General features: G+C 47.2%; 1 protein-coding gene across 6 annotated transcripts in view; it reads left to right on the forward strand.

Annotated features, from left to right (window-relative positions):
* The window catches only part of LOC126161301 (caskin-2), a 1,090,260-nt gene that overhangs the window by 796,333 nt on the left and 271,750 nt on the right, over positions 1–22,177 (forward strand). The window lies entirely within an intron of this gene.

The raw sequence follows: 22,177 nt of genomic DNA on the forward strand, positions 1-22,177 counted from the left end.
CTCTCTTGTCTGTGCACAAGTTTTGAAAGCTTCGTAAGGCGTAAGATACGGTATGTAAAATTTAAGTTTTTACTTATCTTCATTTTTCTCTTGTTCTTGTTGGCTTCAGTTCTTGCGTCTAGGGATACATTCTTGTGCCTGAAATTTTGACGTAGTGGGTTCCCGATGACTAAATAAATGTCGAAGATTTACCTGTATTACTCTTGAATTTTATTCTTGGTCACATTTTTGCATAACACACCGTCTTTACAATTTCCGCTTGAAGATTCAAATTGACAGTGTTATAGCATAACATAAAAATTCCATCATAGGCATGCGCACTACTCGCTGCGGTCGCAAGTTCGAATCCTCCCTCGGGTATGGATGTGTGTGACGTCCTTAGGTTTAAGTAGCTCTAATTTCTAGGGGACTGATGACCTCAGAAGTTATGTCCCATAGTGCTCAGAGCCATTTGAACCATGCGCACTACTACTTACATCCTGTGGTACTCACAATATTCCATAGTGTTTACAAAGCAAAAGAATTTACAAACTTTCTTGACAAAAGAAGAATCATCGCTAAAAATATTATTATTTTGTAAATGAGCCAGAATTAAATTTTTATAATTATCGTCAGATAGTGAAATTAACAATAAGAATTTTAAGTATGCCAGATATTTCGTAATTTCAAATACTTTTAGAAGAAGAGTAATTTTAACCGTTAGTACATATCGATTGTAACTCAGTAATTTCTTGTTAGATGTTTCAGCCTGAAATATAATACATCTTATAGAGAATCATATGAAATTCTTTTAGCAAAGAACTCAGATAATGTTCACCAACGCAAGAATCGATAATATAAATGGTAATGTTAGAGGAGGGTGTCCCATTACGAGGTGATTTTGTACTGATTAAGTAAGCACCTGCTTTATTGTCGATCAGCTGTCACTCACTGCACAGGAGTCGGCTGCGGCTCACACCAAGACCAGCCGCGACTGTCTGTACGATTCTCACATACACTCTCTTCCGATTATTTTTAGGCAGGAACTCACATCACGAGCGTCACCAATCAGCCTCCAATCATCGACATCTTTGCTCTCACGCAAATCGGGTTGCCCGTTTTCTTTTTCGTGTCGCTTCCGTCCCACCCTGTCCTCCATTGCTGTCCGTGCTTGGATTGTTTCAGCCCGCAGCATTTTGTCCTCTAAGCCGTATGTGTACTACATTTGGCTGAAACCGTTTCAGCCGTTCCAGTGGTTTACTTACCTTTCGCACTGATCCCTGCCCCACCTTCCTTCGTTATTCGTCGGGTTTGTGCCAGTGTGAAGTTTGAGTGAAGCTCATACGAGACAGCAGTGTGCACAACACGTGCACACGGTACGTATCCGTGTCGCAGTAGTTCGCCGGAAGCGGCCGGCTCACAGCGACTAACGAATCGAAACTGTGTTTATGAAAATACACGTGCTCTCTCAAAGCGGGTGCCATCCGGATGTGTCAGCAGCGACATGAGAACATTAATCTCGCCGCAGTTGGGTGCACGTACAATTATTGCATATGTGTTGTCAGGAACGAGTTTGCCATTCTTCTTCCGGTCTTCCTGCATGGCGTCACAACTCCAGTCGCTTACAACACAGTCTCGATGCTTCACCCACCCTGCCATAATACCTGCTACGTCAGGTATTGGCTTTTAATGGGTTTTCATAGAAAATAATGAACCCTCTGCCTTCCCATCATATCGATTACTTATGGCACTGGCGTGCAATGGGCTTTTGCAGAGAATTTAGTTAAATGACATATTTTCGACTGTTGTACGTTTGCAGTGAAAATACTGGTAGCAATAGATTTAGTTCTCGCAATACGAGAGGTAAGAGATAAAATACCTACGTGGTTGTATGCATTTTTATTCAGTAATCATACAGGGGGTGCACGACATCAACAGGTTCTTTCTTTATCTTAACACCAGCACAGGATACAGAAAATAAAGCCTTCTTTTAAGCACAGAATTCGGCACGTATTTCTGTCAGACTTATTTTCGGTACATTAGTTTCCGTTGTCACCAGATTGACCCACTGCTCGAGGTCGTTTACATACGGAGATGTGTCCCTATACACAGCTGTAACACAAGGCAGCCGGCTGCTCAGTCTTTCCAACACAGTGGATAGCACCGAAGAAGTCTGTAACGGTGGAGTGCTGTACACAGATGGATGTGTCGCCCGGTTTCACAGGGTCACTGTGCACTGCTGTGATGGACAGAGTTGGAGCAGCGCAGTAAATGTCCGGAGGAGGACGGCTCGGATGATACTCGGCGGTCAACTGCTGCTCGGTGAAGGCTTTTGCACGACAGAGTTCATCCCATTCCATCTGCGTAAACCGCACTTTGACACTCTTAGCTGCATTCTCGATCTCCATGACAATACGCCACTCTCTGTCTGCGATTGCTCCTGTGGAAAAATGGAAACGAGCGTGTGGCGCCATTTGCCGGGGGGCAGGTCCGGCCGCCTCGGTGCAGGTCTTAGTACATCCGACGCCACATTGGGCGACCTGCCCGCCGGATGGGGATGAAATGATGATGAAGACAGCACAACACCCTGTTTCTGAGCGGAGAAAATCCCCGACCCAGCCGGCAATCGAACCCGGGCCCGTAGGACGGCAGTCCGTCACGGTCACCACTCAGCTATCGGGACGGACATTTCTTCTATAGCAATACGTAAACGCTTCGAATCACTATCGTTTAAGTTATACACTGGCGCACAGGGCTTAATTGGTATCTTCTCGTCCACTACATCCCCCCTTTGCCCACGCAGTGTCACTGGGATATCCTACTGTGGCCCGTATGGTGGGGCCCAGTGCCGACCTGCGTCACGGTGCAGTTCCGCGAGTCAGGGGCTGGCTGTGTGTCTTCAGCCGACAACAACAACAGCTGACTGTCCTGCTCCGACAAGCTGGCCAGCTGTGCGACACGCTGCGGCTGTTGCGGGTCCCGGTGTGCAGGGACACGTCGCTGTTGCAGACTCCGACAGCCTGCAGGACGTCGCATCCACTGATGAGCAAAGAAGGAAAACCGTTACAAGCGATGATAGCAGCACGAGTAGTTCGTCTTCCTCATACAACACAGGCATGAAGCAGGGCTTCTTCCTGTTCTGCTGTGGCTGTGGCTGCGGCTGCGGCTGCGGCTGGACAGCGCTGGACGACGCCGGCTGGCGCTTCGTGCTGACTGCAGAGCTGCTGGGCCCGCCGTGATCGGGTGCTGCGTTCCTATTGGCTGCTGCCAATTTCGAGCGCGTCTGCTGGCACGATTGTGAACTAGATCAGTTTCTTGGTCCTCTGGATCGGAGGCAGACGTCTCTTTTCTGCTGGAAAACTGAATTTCAAAAATGGCAGACAGTTATAAGAACAGCATTGGTCTGCCTGACTTGCAGAATACATCCTGCTGCATAGCCATTATCTGCTGGACAGCATCCGTTTTCCTCTTCAGGTACCCATCCAGTATAACTCCTTTGCGTTATGCATGTAGAAGGCTAAGGGCAACGTCCTCGGCTGTATGCTTACGGGCAACACACCTGGTTAGACACCGACAGGTCTTCAATAGAACACATTCCATACAGCACCGAGGATCACGAGCAAGTGATGATGGGATGAGAGGATGGGTTGGTGGAGGGTGAAGTGGATGGAATGAGCAGTCGCAGCTCTTCAATGGTATATATCACGTATGGGAATATGCGTCCACTGAAGCGAATTAGCATCAACTGCCTGCCTCCTCTGTTTTGGAAGAATGAATGGTTAATGTGGAATATCTTGGCAGTTTGCGCTCGGCTGCAACGTGCAACTTGGCTCCATCCCTCTGCATTGTCATAATCTGCTGAACGGATTTCTTTTGCTGGTTTCTCCTACATACGTCCATTACCATAGTGTTCAGTTCCCTGTGTAGTGAACTGTGGGTGCGGTCCTCCTCCGAATGCGTGTACGTAATACAGCTATTGAAAGCCCCTCTACCCTTCAGATTCACTTTATTGACTGAACACATTGCGATGCTTCCACAATGACTGCTCAGCATAGACTGAACCTCTGCCACCAATTCTGGTCACGTGAGCGGTGGAAAAAAAAATTCCCACGCCAGTTTCTGTGGGAGGGGGTAGGGTGGGACGTCGACACAGTCCTGGAACAAAGAAATTCCCACCATTTTTGAAATTTCCCCCAAAATTCGCAATTCCCTCCTAAGTTGGAAATTTGGAGGTTAGGCGGAGGTGGGGAATGGGTGTGGAGAGAGAGAGGCCGTGGGGACACATGCACCAGCTGGAGAAAACACATGACGTCATCTGGGGGAGGTGGGGGTAATTAATTGATCAGTTTAATTAATTTGTATATCAATTTGATGTGACAGTTGCGCTCGGAACCCCATCTCCCCGCTACTACGTGGACTCCGTCCTCTTCGACCAGCGGCTGCACAGCCTCCAGTGGCGAAACTGGCGACACCCGTAGCGGTTTAAACAGCCTCTGAGGTGAGTGAGTGGTAGTGGTTTGTAGCGACACATCGACTACACAAAAGTAAAAAAGCCGGCCGTTGTTGAACACAGCACAAGATCTGGCGAGACGCTCGTCAAACAACCGGCAGGTGCATTTCGTCAATGGAGCCAATGAAATCTGCCGTCGCAGTGGACACTACTGCATCGTTCAGATCTGTGACAGTCAGTCAGTTTTTCGTCAGTCGGTGGCCTGTTTGACCAATACAGTGCTTGATGTTGCCGAAATCTCGAACTTGTCTAACGAATTGACGTGGCAAGTGCACCGAGGATATGTAATACAGCAAAAGCGTCATGTAAGACTTTGTCGTTATAAAACATTCTACCGCTTTAAAGCCAAATTCATTCGACACATCGTTCGTTTTAAACTAGAGAAATCATATCTAGGGCAAATTACCAGTAAGTACACATTTGTGTTCTCGTTGTACTAAGGAATTGTCGCCCCCTGCTGTTCGCGGGCTGTGGCAGAGGTGAGCTGAGCAGCCCCCGGCTCCAGTCGTCCCTGTCCTCTCCAGCCGAGCACACGCGTCCCCAGTCTCTGGCGACACTGTTGCCGACGGGACGCGAATTCCTGACCGCTCTTTGTTTCCAGCTAGCGTTACTCTCTACGAGGAGTTTCTTTTCCGTAGTTGGAGGCAACGGACACTCTTTCTTAGAGGGCTACTACGACCGAGCTTCAGTTTCTTCAGATTTTATTGGAGTGAGCGTTCCTGTTTGACAGTTCAACACATATGACACAAAGATTTCTATGAGGCGTTCAGTTGTGGAACTCTTATGGCCTTGTAAGGGGGTAACCTTTCTTTCTATTAACTGAACGGTTCATACCCACTGTTCGGCTTAACCACCACATTCCTGCGTCTAGAGAAGTAAAAGTTTAACTTTTTGAAAAAGGGTCCATTATATATAAGCAACGGTTTTCTAAAATCTGAATGTATTTCCACACATGAAGATAAGAGTGCATTTGACTTCCGCACGTGCCGCATGCAAGTGTTGCGTCCTCGGAAGAGAAAAATAAAATGAGAGCTGGTTTGTCTGAGTTAGTATAAAAAGCACGTTCATGTCGCGTCGTACTTTCTCAATTGTTAAGAGCAGCGAGAAAGTGCGAAGTGCACTTCAGAAGCGAAATAGGTCTCCTTACGGCTTTTTACGACGTAGTGGTGTAGTAAAGTCACAAGTCGAGATTGTCAAGAGAGCGCCATATAAGTTCCACAAATCTTCGTCCTTTTTATGAGCATCTCATTCCCTATTTCAGCAGCACCTCTTCTGGCTTTATATCCCGGTATAAGTCACGCAGGACAACGTTCTTTGATGAGAACGAAGATCCGGCTGCAGAAAGCGGGAAAGGAAGATGAGTAGCCCTATTAGAGACGGAATCGGCGATCGCGCTGGACACAGGTGGAGAAGAGCGTACGCCGCGACTTCTTCAGGTGGACGATGTGAGGAAGGCACACTTGATCTGCAGGGTGATTTTTTCCATCGTGTAGGAACTCTAGGGATTCTCGAAGACAGGATGCGGAACAAGGAAAGTCTAATAACCTGGTGTCGGGAAACACGAAGTTTCCGTGCTGAAGACCATTTATTCAATCATACACTGTTACAGAGACTGCAGTCTAATACGCGCCATACCATACACTCACAGTTACAGTATGTGTTGAAAATGATTTCCACGTGCCTCAACAGAATGCGTGTCCGCGTCGTGGTACGTTCTGTCTCGCACGTTCACATCGGCCAGGCTGCATCCGAACAGTGTCAAAGGCTGCCCCAGTGCCTCCACATCTGGAATGAACTCCGCATACACGATACTTTTGAGATGACCCCACAACCAAAAATCGTGAGGGTTCAGACCCGGTGAACGAGCAGGCCATGCGACTGGACCACCTCGTCCGATTTATCGACCAGGGAAGACACGATTGAGATGCGTCCGGACGTTAACGGAAAAGTAGGCTGCAGCAGCAACAGCAGCCAGACAACCCTTCGAATCATCGAGGGCACTTCTTCCAGGAGGGAAGGCAAGAATCGCCGATAGTTGCGGCCTGTTACGCGACGCGGAAGGAAGATTGGTGCCAAACTACGGTCGCCAAATATTCAGGCCCACACATTCCGCCTGCACCGACGAAAGTTGAAGATATCACTCCGCCTCATCTCTGAATAGGATGGATGACACAAATCCCAGAATCGTGATTGCCTGCTGACGAAACCAGTGACAAGACTGCTGCCGATGCGGGAAGTCTGTCGCCAGTAAGCCCTGCACACGCTGTAAGTAGTAAGGATAGCAAGAAGTGCCACGGGGAATGTTACCTGCACTGGCGGGCCAACCGCTCGGTACTGACACGGCGGTCGCCTTCCACAGTGTGAAACACATTTCGGGTCCGTGTTTCAGGATTTCCTGTTTCCTGAAACGACCCTGTTTGAGACAAATGCCGAAACACTTTAGCAAACATTGATTTCTGTGGTCGTTGTGAGCGGGGATACGTCGCGTGTTACAGCCTGGGTACCCGCCGCCCGTTGCCATTTGCCTTACCGTAACTAAACACCGTGTCGGCAAGCTCTCGATTCGAATACCGAACCAGTGTGTACAACACTGTATCACGTCGACTGCAAGGTGAGTCAGGAAGAGGACTGAATCGGACACGACATTACCAATTACTGTGGCAGGAGGGGGCGCTAGGAACCGTACCACCCTGTAGGAGGAAACCGTGGTTTCTGTAAAATTAGGCCGCCGTCTGTGTAACAAAGTATGACTCAATAAATGGCCTCTGGCATGGAAACCGTGCGTTTCCGGACCTATGTTCATTAGACCTTTTTCGTTCCGAATCCTTTAATCGATCAGTCTCTAAAATTTGTGCACGGTGGAAAAACCACCCTGTACATCTACTTTCAGATGCCTTTACGGCGACTTCAACCTGCTCCAAACGAATTGGAGTCCAGCACTTGGCCACCTCATTCGGCTTTCAAAATGAACGATTTGTGAGAAGTGCAGCCGTTCTGTGTAGCCCACAACCGGCCTCTGTATTCGCAGTGACGGCGGCACTTGTCGCACCTGTGGTCTGTAAAAGTGGGAGTGGCTCTCCACCTGTCTACTTCCGCATCGTGTGTTACTGCCAAGGAAGATAGCCAGTACACATACATAGAAAAAAAAATCCCGTAGTAGAGTACAGTAGGGTACGAATAGGCAATGGGGCGATCAGAAAACACCGTGGACGGGTGGGTGGCGGTTCTTGGCAGCGTGTGTGTGGTCGCAGGCCCGCAGCAGGCAGGGCGCTGCACGCGTCCAGCGTGCTCTTCTTGTAAGAAAATACACCAGTCGGCCAGCGAGTACGGTAACAGGGGCTGTCACGGTTGTGTGAATGTCCTTTTAATCAGTTTACACGTCTGTAAACACCTTGTTCTGTTAAGGATTAACAGAACATAATCGAGAAACAAAAACTGAAAATCAAATTGGACAATAAAAAGAAATTCCACCGTAAAGGAAAATAAGGCTAAGCTACACAACTCTGATGATCCGTTGCAGCGTCAGCATCTGCTTTGAACTGAGTGCCCGTACTGCCACCGGTATCTGCGTTATCCGTGAATGGTGTCGAAATACTGCGTACTTTCCGTTGCTCGTATCTTATAACCAGAGAAACCGCTATCATACATTAATAGTATCGCTACAGTAAAAAAGAAAAAAAACTGCTGCCTAACGCGCTATTAGCAGTGAGGTGAACGTCCATGTAGCGGCCGCTACGCTGCCCGTGGCCGCCGGCACCTGCGCCGGTCCCACGTCCCGACGCGGCGGAGGCGGCGGCCACAGCGTCCAGTCTCTCTGCTGCACGTGGCGCCCGCCCTCACTCAGTTCCACTGACACTCGCAGCGTGCGTGTCTGTTGCGTTCTCTGAGCCTCCCTTCCGACTTCCCTATCTGCTGCGGAAGTACTCCAACTGAAAGTAAATGGCAAGTGCGTGCTGTTTACAATGTACAAGCAACTCGCGGCCCTCAATAACTATATTCAGCAGGTATTGTGGTATCGTCTCCGGCCTGTGTAGGTTGCTCAGTGTGGAGTGCAGCGTGCACTGGGTGGGGTACTAGTCACTTTTCAGTCGGTCACCGGCCCTGGACGGTAGGCGGGTGCTGTGGAGCGGGGGGCGCCCGGCTGCGCTCAGGCAGCCTCTGCCAGGCCAGCCTCGGTCGCTCTGCGCCTCAGCTAGTCGACTGTGGTCGCGTCACCCCTTAGCGAGCGAATCCCACAAATTCGGACGGGTACTGAAAGACATAATTGGTCGCCACTGCGTGCGCAGGTGGCTGGCAAAGTGAAGTGTGCCTTACGTGGTGACGGGACTTTCCGGATGATCCTCCTCAGACAGAGGACTCGTGCGGCGAGTGCAGCGGCGTGCCGGCAGCGGCAGCGAGCAGCAGTACGGCGGACACCGGCTGCCACCTCGGCGCCTCCCAGACGCCGTGGTCGCCTCCGCCGAAGGCGGCGCAGAGCGCGGACGAGCCGCAAACTGCCGGACACTGCCAGTCGGCCGTCGCCGCCCGCTACCTCCAAAATATAGAAACATAGAAAGAAGGATCCTTTGTTGTACGATTATATGGTAGCGGAACGAACACTGGTAGCGGTTGCTTCTGTAAGGTGTCTGGTACTATGCGTCCGTAACGTTTTGAAGTGGAATGATCATATACAATTAATTGTTGGTAAGGCGGGTACCAGGTTGAGATTCATTGGGAGAGTGTGGGATCCGTGCCAGATCGGGTTGACGGAGATGATAGAGAAGATCCAAAGAAGAGCGGCGCGTTTCGTCACAGGGTTATTTGGTAACCGTGATAGCGTTACGAAGATGTTTAACAAACTCGAGTGGCAGACTCTGCAACAGAGGCCCTCTGCATCGCGGTGTAGCTTGCTCGCCAGGTTTCGAGAGCGTTTCTGGATGAGGTATCGAATATATTGCTTCCCCCTACTCATACCTCCGGAGGAGACCACGACTGTAAAATTAGAGAGATTAGAGCGCGCACGGAGGCTTTCAGACAGTCGTTCTTCCCGCGAACCGTACGCGACTGGAACAGGAAAGGGAGGTAATGACAATGGCACGTAAAGTGCCCTCCGCCACACACCGTCGGGTGGCTTGCGGAGTATAAATGTAGATGTGGAATATTAGCCGACCACTGAAACTGGAGCCACGCACATTGCTGCGACGGCAGCCTGCCCCCAGTGTCGGAACGCGCTCTCCTCGCGCGTGCGCGCCCTGTTCGGAGAGCGCGGCCCTGCCCGCCCACGGACGCCGACGGGCCGTCCACGACGAGTTCGCCGGCTGTCGATGCTGTCGTCCGCAAGAACGTTCCGTCTCTGGTCGGCCACGGTCACGTGTAAAAAATCTTGGGCAAAAATTTCCACCCTCTCTCATTAAATGTAGTTGTATGTGAGATAATGTTTGTGACAAAGAAAAGTATCCTTGTAGTACTGATGCAAAGTCGAAGGTGAATATGTCGAGTTCGAAGCACCGTAAGTGATACGAAATGGGAATATCGTGTAAAATCGGAACTGAGAAAGGCAGATGGACGAGCTCTGGGACAAAGTGCACTGTTCACAGATTTCTTCCAGTTTCCGTACGCATAAAATGCGAGAAATTCGAAACGTGGTATCAAATACAAAATAGTCCGAATGGTGCACATCCTCGTAACATAAATGTGGAAGTTCGGCTGTTGTCCTAAATATAAATTAGCACGAAATTAAAAAACCCGAGATTTTGCATTGGCCTGTCGGTGCGCAATTCAAAAAATTCGAGGTGGCGATCTGAGATGGCTGATACGGTATGCAGGTGTATCTCCGTGACGTCAGTGTCCGAGGCGGCAATCTGCAGTGGCCGGTACCGTTGATCACCGTGCAGCTTCTGTAGAACAAATGATAACGTATGTAGATTGTGGACAGGTGGAAATCTGCGTCTCACGGGAAGCGTGCAAGGGATAAGTCCCTGCAGTCGCGCTATTCACCTCTGTCCTCAGTGGCTCAGATAGATAGAGCGTCTGCCATGTAAGCAGGAGATCCCGGGGTTCGAGTCCCGGTCGGGGCACACATTTTCACCTCTCTCCATCGAGGTATATCGACAACACCTGTCGGCAGCTGAGGGTTGCAATTAATTACGATTTAAAGTCTAATTCTCCTCTTACATTACAGACTGTCATCCTAAGTTTCAATTTCACTTCTCGCAAGTACTCGTCCGATGCTGGGAAAGGACAGAGACGTTTGTGTCTTTATTTTAACAAGCACCGTACTGGGGAGAGCTCCCTTTCTGGCGTTGTCACGTTTGCTGCCAGCCACGTACATTCCCGCGCCGTGGCCGAGATTATCGGGTGCACGGGCACGCTGTGCCGCGCTGCTGCCGCCGCTTCTGCCCCACGGCCCACAGTGTACACGCAGTGAGGTGAGATAGCCCGGAGTCACTTCCCATCGGTCGGAGACGGCTAAGCACGCAGTCGGCTCGATGGCCCAGCTGTTTGTGAGGGCACTGTAGTCTTAGCCCACGTACCCTAACGGTGGGGAAATCTCAAAATGAAAAAGTCCACTCATAGTGGAAGGGGGGATTAAGAATTCCCCTACGTTGGAAATTACATGTAAACCAGCCCACACACATTTTACTCGCGGAAATTCTAATGTAAGGAGAAGTACATTTGTCCTCCTGGGGGGAGGGGGGTAAGACTTGTACTGCAGCTCGGGAACCAAAAAAAAAAAAAAAAAAAAAAAAAAAAAAAGAAAATCGTGCAATGCCTGTAAAATTCCCAATGAAAAGTTTATGTCTGGAATGGATAGCAAGCAGTAAAATGCACTGGTCACACCCAGCCACGACAGAGCTATGAAACACACGAACATATACACTGACGGAAAAAAAAATCGCGACACCAAGAAGTAGTTGTCAGACATACGCGACACTATGTAGGCATGTTTGTACATCTGACAGCCGATGTAAATTTCAATTTCGGGCCAGTTGCATAAGACCGGCACTATTAGCTACACTATGACGATAAGAATTAGGTTTGCTTCGAATACTCTCTGAAAAAGTCGTGAGCGTTAGTTACCTTTGAGACCGGCCCACAGTGGGTCAGAATCCCAAAAAGCTGGTCAATATATAAGTGGTTGTTCAACTTGTACCAAACTTAGTATGTAAAGGGTTTACGGAGTTTCTGATTAAGAATATGATATCAAAAAATGAAAAAAACAAAATGGCGGACCCAAGATGGCAGGCTCTATGTACATTACTCATTTTTTACGTATAAAAGTAATTTTTAGGGAATTATCGAGGTTATTGATGATGACAGAGTTCAAAAAATTTAAAAATGGTGGATCCAAGGTGGCGGTCTAAATCTATGTCTTTTTATTTATTTACATTTATATATTTTTATTCATATAAAAGTCAGTATTTAGGGGGTATTGAAGTTAACGCTTAAAAAATAAACCAAAAAAGTGGAAAACTCGAAGAAAGGACCAAATATAGGTTACAAGATGGTGTAAAATATTACCAAAAATTATTTCATTTTAATTACAATTATTTATTTTGTAAGTTTTTTATAACTTAATTTACAAGTTTTCATTTTCTTATTCTTTTTCATCTTCTGCTTCAGCTCAATCGTCATCATCCTCAAACACTGTTTCCTCATTATCTGCATCTGCATCTGAATCTTCATAGTCTTCCGCCACAGGAACTAAGAGGGCTTCTGGCGACAAACTCTTCAGTTTCTTCGGCGAAGATTTGCGTAAGGAAGAAACGTAGGGGTCTGTCGTTGCCAATAATCTCCTGAACACGTCTTCCATAGTCTTAACTCTTGAAAACTTTCGAGAAAAACTCAGGCGATATTGATTTATCAACTTATTGGTTGATTCCTGAGCATCCTCCGATAGTTGACCGATGGGTAAAATGGCCGAAGAAATAATGTCTGTGTGGTGTCACCGCCAGACACCACACTTGCTAGGTGGTAGCCTTTAAATCGGCCGCGGTCCGTTAGTATACGTCGGACCCGCGTGTCGTCACTATCAGTGATTGCAGACCGAGCGCCGCCACACGGCAGGTCTAGAGACACTTCCTAGCACTCGCCCCAGTTGTACAGCCGACTTTGTTAGCGATGGTTCACTGACAAAATACGCTCTCATTTGCCGAGACGATAGTTAGCATAGCCTTCAGCTACGTCCTTGCAAGGCGCCATTACCAGTTACTATTGATGCTGTAAAACATGTACCGTCAAGAGCGATGTTCACCAATTATGGATTAAAGTTAAGTATTCCAGCAGCTACGTACTTTTTTTGCTAGTCTCATTTCCTTGACCTGTTCCAGACCTCACGCCAGCTTGCGTGAGCTAAAACGCGTGCCTTTCGGTTTCCTCTCATAGTGGGTTGGCTCTATTGCCAATCCACAACAGTCTGGACCGTGAATCAACAATCTATGGACTGCTGTTGGCATGTTGTACCAGGGGTATTCTTTCACGTAGTGCCTGGCAGTTGCTAAGGCGTATGCTCGAAACTTTTCAACGTCGATCTGACGTCCGCTCGAAATCGTCTGCAAAATTATATGGAAACGGTGGATTAGTTCTTCGGAAACTCCAGTTATCAGCGCTGATGTTGGAGTGTTTTCAAAAAAACGTGGAGCGGTGTTTCCGTCATTCGTACTGTCAAACCCTTGTTTCGGCATGTCAATTACAATTCCAAGCTGCTCTTTGAAAGCTTTTTGAATGTTGGATTTCAGTATTGCTTTTTCCTCTTTATCTTCTGCTTTACGTGCCTGCCACTTTTTTGTTTTCATTTGGTATGCCAAATCTTCAATTTTTAAGCGCATTTTACGATTTTGTCATTCATTTCCCTGTAGTACGTTAATTGAAATGTAAACGTGCATAATTGATGATTTAATAGTGATATAAGTGTTTTTTCACTAGTACGTACCTCCTGGAATACATTCCATATTGAAAGTATTGGTTTCACTTGCACAAAACATAAATAACTTCGTTCAACAACACGACTGTTTTTGTAGCCTGGCCAGCTGCGCGCACGCTAACAATGAACTGCCGCATTTGACCTGAGATATTGCCGAACAAATGAACATCTGGTCGTCCGCACAGCCGGCATTCAGTTGTCCCAGCATTGCTGCTGCCAACCTGATAGTCCAAAATCCCTATCTTTAAATCTTTTTGGCCACGTTTCCAAGATTCTGGCCCACTGTGCGGCGCCGTGCTTGCCGATTTGTCGTGTAGCCTCCCAGTTTTCTATACCGATCGTGCATTTTCGCGTTTCAAGTCGCCTTTATGCCGCTTACGTTAGCCTCCTTGCGATGTTAAACATTCACTATTTCTTCGGGGAGATGCGAGTCTCTGTAAGGAACGGTACCGAAAGTTCATCGAGCCCGATGTCACATTATTGTCGTCCCTGCGCTACTATCAGCAGCTTCACAGAAGCTACTTGCGAGCGGCGCTACAGCGGGGCGGGCGGCGCAGTGCAGCCTCACGCAGCGGCTCTGGCGACCGCCAGCGGGGCAGCAGGCCCAGAAGGGTTCACGCTCGGTTCACGTGCGTCGTCGTCGGCCCTGGTCGTTTCTCCAGCACCTTCTGTTTCGGGCCGGACTGGTATTAAAACTACTTCTGGACAAGTGGTACGGAAGTGACCACGCACGCCTCGGACTGTTCTAGTTTTTCCAGACCTTACGGAAGACGACGCCGCGCTGACAGGCTGGAAGTACGTCCGGACCTGCCCCGGCAGACGGCTCACCGAATCAAAACAAATTTGTACACTTTAGCAAAGTTGAGCGGAAAGTACCTTTTTGGGATGTCTCTTAAATGGTTGTTTTCTTAAATGGTTCATACCTTTGGTAAATAAATCTTGTTCCTTCCTTAACTGAAAGAAATTATAAAATTCTTTTAGGTATGGTCGACCGAACGTGACTTCAATGTTTTAAAAGAAAACTATATACATTTGGAAAGGTGGGTTGAAAGCACATTTTCGAGATTTTCTTATACGGTTGGTTTCTTAAACGGTTAATACCTTTAAAAAAATTCCTCTTGCTTGTTTAACCGAGACGAAAATGTAACATTTTGCTAAATATTGTGGACTCATTGGCAATTTAATATCTTAAAGGATTTGATGCATATTAGCAAAGTTGAACTGAAAACACATTCTTGGGGTCTCTCTTAAATTATTTTGTATTTTAAACGATTAATACTTCCTCTATAAATTGTGCTATTGTAAATCCTCCTCCAACGCCTGAGTACGACTGTAGTTTACGATACGTGTTTTTTTAATTAAATGCTTTAAGCTTTGTTGTCATATTTCTTACAACACCGGAGATATTTCCTTTTAAAAATTTTGGGTTTTGTTTAAATACAGTTTGTGAGCTAAAGACGTAAACTAAACGGTGAAAGATGTTTTCCTTGAATCTTGCCTAACCGTTGCAGGCTCCCTTGGCCTTGTTTCTAAAATTATTCTTACGTTTTGAGAAAAAAAAATGGAAAGACATTATCATGCCTAAGATGGGGCACAAAAATAATTGCCATTCAAAACGGCCTCCAGTCATCTCGCAATGATACGTGTTGTCGTCACTGTGGTCTTCAGCCCTAAGACTGGTTTCAAGCAGCTCTCCACGCTACTCTATCCTGTGCAAGCTTCTTCATCTCCCAATATCTACGGCAACCTTCATCCTTCTGAATTCGCCGACGACATTGTAATTCTGTCAGAGACAGCAAAGGACCTGGAAGAGCGGCTGAACGGAATTAACAGCCTCTTGAAAGGAGGATATAAGATGAACATCAACAAAAGCAAAACGATGATAATGGAATGTAGTCGAATTAAGTCGGGCGATGCTGAGGGACTTAGATTAGGAAATGAGACGCTTGAAATAGTAAAGGAGTTTTGCTATTTGGGCAGCAAAATGACTGATGACTGTCGAAGTAGAGAGGATATAAAATGTAGACTGGCAATGGCAAGGAAAGCGTTTCTGAAGAAGAGAAATTTCCTAAGATCGAGTATAGATTTAAGTGTCAGGAAGTCGTTTCTGAAAGGATTTGTATGGAGTGTAGCCATGTATGGAAGTGAAACATGGACGATAAATAGTTTGGACAAGAAGACAATAGGAGCTTTCGAAATGTGGTGCTACAGAAGAACGCTGAAGATTAGATGGGTAGATCACATAACTAATGATGAGGTACTGAATAGAATTGGGGAGAAGAGGAGTTTGTGGCACAACTTGACTTGATGAAAGGGATCGGTTGGGAGGACATGTTGTGAGGCATCAAGCCATCACCAATTTAGTATTGGAGGGCAGCGTGGAGGGTAAAAATCGTAGAGGGAGACCAAGAGTTGAATACATTAAACAGATTCAGAAGGATGTAGGTTGCAGTAGGTCCTGGGAAATGAAGAAGCTTGCACAGGATAGAGTAGCATGGAGAGCTGCATCGAACCAGTCTCTGGACTGAAGACCACAACAACAACAACAACAACAATGTTCACAAATTCAGATACGGTTTTCACGGCAATTTTGTACCATTCTTCGCGCAAAATAGTCGCTATTTTTAGGTAACGATGAAGTAGGTGGACAGCGATTACGCAACCTTGTCTCCACAGTAGACCACAAAAGCTGAGTAATGCTCTGAGTGGTGACTGCGGTGGCTGGGGCAGACGCGACGACCCGCCCTCTCGCTCACAGAGCTCTCCCCGTCGATGGCAGTCGTGGGGACGACGGCCCTGGCGTCGAAAGCGAGGAGCGGGCACTGCGCCGTGGCGTGGCGTGGCGTGGCGTGGCGTGGCGTGGCGTGGCGTGGCGTGGCGTGGCGTGGCTGCTGAGGTAATCCTCGGCCGCTATACCATTTGGCAGAGTAAACACGGAGACCGCGGGATACCACGATGCTGTGCAAATCACCACCGAACGCCCGTCAGGTTCCACTCTTGAGACGTCAACTCGTCCTCGTCCAGAAGTTGGAGAGAGTGTCAAACAAGACTGATCCCACCAAACGGTTGTTCCATTCTCAGATATTACGGCTGCGGCACCATATCTTCCTGTTACGTGTGTTTCCATCACTGAGGAGCGGCTTCGGAGTTGCAGCTGAGCCTGCACGTCCCTGCTTCTGGAGCTGCCTTCGTGCTGTTTTGGTACTGCCGGGGTCCGCTAGTTGTGTATTCAGTTCGCAGTGACTTTTGCAGTTGTCCTCCGCTTTCTTTCTCACGGCCCTTCTCAATGATCGACAGTCACGCACACGACACACACTTTTGTCCGCGTTGTGACTTAGGGAATGATGTTTTCTCGCTTTCCACGTATAAGGTCCGTATCTTCGATACGGCGCCTCTCGAAACGCCAAAGAGTTCGGTCACGTTTGTTACAGAATCACGCACCACACGAGCACCAATAGTTTGCCCACGTTCGAATTCACTGAGCTCCCTCATACAGAATGCACTCAAAACAGGACAGTACCGAGGGCGCCGCGTAGGTGCCACGCCAGCTCAAGTACACCGGCTAACGTCTGCATTTACGTCCGAAGATGCATTTCGCGGGATGTTCCGATGTTTTCGGCCAACCTCTGTAGGTGGTTCAAAATACACAATCGTAGGTAAGGCTCGGTTTTACAGTGGAATGTTTGGTAAGAGAGCTGTTGCTGTAGTTACGGGAAACCCTTTCCGTTTTCCGAGAGGGCAATACACTTCGTGTCAACGACACTGTCGTCACGAGTTCTTGGGGTGAAAAATATAAACGAAATGTAAACAGACCCAGATATAACTTGTAATTAAAAGAGACATTACTTCCCAAGAACTATGAGAGGCTCGCATTCCTATAATTATGCTGAAGAAGAGCGACACATTATCGCAGCTCGCAGATCGGAGGTATGGCCGGCGACTACTCCTTACAGAGGGCAGGCAGCTGCTGCGTGCCGATTGGCTGCCGACGCCTCACGTTCAACATACGGAGCCTATTGCGTTTAAGATGGCACGTAACTTCCCGTGGCGGCAGTGGCGCCGACTGCCGAAGCGTTGTTCGCTGCGCGGGCTGTTTCACGGTGTAACTGCAGCGGCAGAGGGACCAGCCTGGCCGAGCTGCTGCTGCGACCCGCCAGCCCAGCCCAGCCTAGTTGCGCCGGCTGCGGCTCACCGCCCACCGCCCACCGGCGGCCAGCCCCCGCAACTTTCCCGCGGACCTACCTGCAACACAAACAACACACCGTCACGCTCTCTCCGAGGCCGTCTACTCAGCGAAACGTCAAGATCCCTCTAACAATATACGAGGCTGACTATTTTAAAAAACTACACTTCTTTTAAACGTCTGTAACATACCATTTCCTGGAGGCGTACGTGTGGGAGATTTTCTCCAGACTGGAGGTGACGGACTGGTCTTTCGGTAATCGTCCTAAACGGGTCGTGCAGGAGGCCGGCTCCAGGGCGAACGAGCTTCCCATGTTGGCAGCTGTTTCCCAGCACCTGCTCAACATGAACTTTTGAAGCGACAGGACGGAAAGTACTATCTTCCAGCGCGAGCGTGGACTCGAGCACGGAAGTGCCTGCCTGCACCTGCGGAGCCCGGTCGGCCGAATGTCCAGGGTGTGTGGAAAGAGTTGGAGTGGCTGCCAGCTCCCGCTGTCCAGCCGGGAAGCCGTGCGCCGTGCTCGGCGGGGCTGCTGGCTTCTAAACGAACACAACATTCACTGCATCTTTGTGAAAATAAAGTTGCCAAAACGTAAAATAAAAAAAAGACTGCAAAAATCCTAAGGTGTGCGCGAGCGTCGAATTCTGGTTAGTACTTTCCGAGCTCCTAAGCGAGTGTTACACGAACGTGCTCCATAGTACGACACGTCGACATGTCTTAGAGCAGTGTCGAGCCGTTACCTAGCTGCAAGTAGTGCTCACTGAACGAAGCGAACGTGGCGAGGCAAATAAATCCCACCTGTTACTGTGGTAATTAGAATGCGGTGTTTTTGTGTGAGACTTTGAACCGCATTGCTGTTTTTGTTGTCGTGGAGATATTGGCGAATGTAGCAAGAAACCAGCTGGAGGCAGTGTGTGAACTGTGAGCGGCGTACGTGTCCCAGCCAGTCCACTGGTCGCGTCTCTGAAACTTCCTGAAGGTAGTTAACACTGCCGAAAAGTGACAAGTTTGAACTCATTGCTGGGGGCATCGATTTCTCCACGGAGTAACGGTGAATTTTACAACAATTTGTGGACGAATTCAAGTATTGTGGTGTAGAATAATGTGTTTTCATTGCACAAACGTAAATGAAGTCATATTTACAACTTTCTTAGTAACAGGTCATATTTCGGCCAAGTTTTGCCAAAAATGCACCTATTGGGCGCATCTTGAAGGTCACAAGAATAAAAAAATGAAAATGATTCCTACACGACACGTTTCAAGTGATGTTGTCACAAATAAATACGACAATTATTACAAAGCTTCATTTATCGTTACTGTAGTGGACAAGCTGCGTCACTCGCCAGTCGGTTTGCCGATGAAAGCCGTTGTTGCGCGGGGTCGACAGAAGGCAGGGGTGGCTTCCGGCGTAGTTTGCGTCGCACGCGTCGCCACGGAGTCCAGTCTGGATACGAACGCAGTAGGGTTCAACATGCCCAAACCGAAGTGCTCCAAAAGCATGAAGTTGTGAGCTTTTGTCCGTCATTTTGAAGAGTGGTCTTCGGTACTGACGTGGAAATATTATTTTGTAAACTTCGTAAAGTTAAACTTGGTGCAAAAAAGCGCTTTAATGTCCAACGACAGCGTAATACCACTAAAGACAGCAATTGTGTGAAGACAAGTCCTGAAAATGAAACGACACTCGAGAAGGCAAGTCCATCTTCAACTGTGCAGGCGCTGTCTGAGAGGATGGTGTCTTTCAATATGTCATAGGAGAAGCTGAGGAATCAGCCTTCAAACAGTTCTTGTACGCAACACATTCAGTTCCAAATGAATCTACACTGACAAAGAATAATTTATCCCTGTGCTACGAGGTGCTGGACAAGACAAAATGTTCATAGAAGAAACCACCCATGTAGGTGGGCGTTATGTTGCAAATGTTATAATAAAAGTTGACGCGTGAAGAAATGGTGTTTCATACGTGGCTTAAGCAGTCGAAAGTATCTTCATTGCCCGTTGTCCTCCACCTGTTCTTACACGGTGCCGTTCTTGGCTTGAAGCTGCAGAGTATTACTGCACCAAATACATCAAAGTAAAGACAGTCATTTGTGAACTTGATCAAGTGCTATCAAAACTGTGAAAGGGGCCTTTACAGATACCTCGCCTAGAGACTTGGCATATATCAACGACAACTTTTCTACGGTATCAGAACCCACAACAAGACTGGAAGCTACAGGTGCTCAAGTGTGTGCAACATATGCAAAGTCGAGCTCGTGGTCATGTGGCTCACAAAGTGAACAAAAAACTGCAGAGTCCTACAATGTGTCGGCTGCTGTCGAGTCAGCAGCCACACAAACAAGGAAGGAGAGAAATTGCGGTGAATCTGTACATTAATATACCACTTTATTTCTAAAACGGAAGCAAACGTAACTTCTCTTTATGAAGTGGCTTCCTGTGCCTCCTATTTCCAAGTACTACTCGCTAAGTAACGTCTTCCTATCACTCAGTACTGATGCTCTCCAACGAGGACCGACGAGCAACGGGCGGCTGGTTAAATCAGCGTTGACAGGCAGCTCTGAACACTGTCAGTGCTTTAGTACGGCACAAAATTAGTGACAGTCTTTCTGGGAGTGGCACAACGTTTCGAAGACAATGAACCAAACCTGGGCTGCAGTGACCTCGCCACCTTCAAATACTACCCTGTGACGTCCTGTGATGTGGAGAAGAGTTTTAGCAGATACAAAATTATCCCCAGTGTCAACAGCAGATATTTGAGATTGGAAAACCCGAAAATGCAGCTTGTGACCGAGTGCGACTTTGCACGAACTGAAGATTGAAAGGATTACTCTAACTCTTCAAACAAGTAGTGTCCAGTAGTAAAAACATGGTTTCATTATTTGGATAGGTGTTATTGTTTTCACTGTACTTCGTGTTTTTTTTCAGATATGTAGACAAATTTGAAAAATAACTGCTAGCTATTCTCAAACACTGTGAAAAAGTAAGTACTATACTCCCAATTTGTTCAAAAGTGAATTTTGTGTTACATGGTATGTAAAAAAAATCAACGAGAATGTTCTTAAAGAAACTTAGATGAAGCTATATTTTATTTTTCAGTTTTTATGTCAGATTTAGGTTATAAATGATCGCATATTTCACGGTTATTTTGGTCATTAAAATCTGGGCCCTACATATTACATGACGCGAAACAAGCAGAACTGGGAAAACCAGAGGTTATGCAGAGCCGTCACTGTTGCCTTTCTTCTTCTTCTTCCGCTCCCCCCCCCCCCCCCTCCCAGACTCGGCAGCTTCCGAGGAGTGCGGCGCCGCGTTGCAGGGCTAGCAATCTGTTCAGAAGTTGTAACGAAAGATCAGCAAGAATGAAATATATTTTATTTTTAAGCTCATATTTATATGAGTCTTAGGTCATAAATGCTCGCATATTTAACTGTTTTTTAGGTCATTAAAATTCGGACCGTACTAGGTGAAGTAGTCAATAGCCTTGGTCTGTCCTCTTGTTATTCTCTTTGTAAATAAGCTGCACTTGAATCAAGCTTTGCAGAGGTTGAGGACTGGGTTTAGATGTTTTTTCTGGCGCAGAGTACGCATAAGCATGCCTTTTTATCATCAGCAGCTGCTTTTTGTGGATTTTTCGTTCAGATTAGAAAAAAAAATCTGACGAGTTTTTTTGGAAACGTTAGGTACAGCTAGATTAGGGTCACCTGTAATATCATTTTCCGTTGTTCGACTGAACAGCTTCATTGTCATGAAATTTATTTCAAATTTACGAGCGTATTAGCGGTCTTTTTCGGTGACGTCTTTCGCTGCTTTGTGATATGTCTCTTGTGGTGGTAAGCCTCTGAAAGTGACACAGGTATCTTGTTTCACAGTGATAGTTTGTAATGCAATGTGACAACTTGCCCATCCTGTTATACTCGATTACAGAGAGATTCCTAAAAGTATGCGCTGTGCACGGTATTCCTGTTCTATATTTCTGATGTTCTTGCGCAGCCCTCCACACAGGTTGTACATTAATCCAGTAAGAGTTGCACACTGCAGTTATACCTACTGATAATAGTCAGTTTTGAAACTTCTCTACAGCATTTGTGTGTACTGAGGCACTACGTTACAATTTTGGGGCACTATGTTGCGATTCTGGGGCAATTTCTTAGTTCGGGGGGAATTTGTTGCACTTTGGAGGCAGTTTGTTCCACGTGGGAGGCAGTATTTTACAGTTTGGAAGCTAATTTGTTGTGGTTTGGGGTAATCTGTTGCAATTTTTGGGCAATTTGTTACAGTTTTTCTGTAAGATGTACATGTGTGCGGTAACTGTTATGAAGTGACTTACGTGTAGCCACAAATTGTTCAATTTCCCACCATATTCCCACATCGTATGGAACATTCAAAGTGTAAACTTTGCCGAAAATATTTCAGCGTAGCCTTTATAAAACCAAACTCCCCAACCTTGAAAAACAAAGTTCGATGCTTGTCAGAAATATTTTACTACACATGACCATATTTCAATGTCTTACAATCTAGAAAGCTTGTAGAATTTCTCTAAGTCTGCACTAGTGTTGAGTTTACTTCTGGTGAGACCTGCTATCATGACCTTGCTAAGTCTCTTGCT

This window comes from Schistocerca cancellata, chromosome 2 (assembly GCF_023864275.1).
Source record: "Schistocerca cancellata isolate TAMUIC-IGC-003103 chromosome 2, iqSchCanc2.1, whole genome shotgun sequence".
In the NCBI taxonomy this organism is placed as follows: Eukaryota; Metazoa; Arthropoda; class Insecta; order Orthoptera; family Acrididae; genus Schistocerca; species Schistocerca cancellata.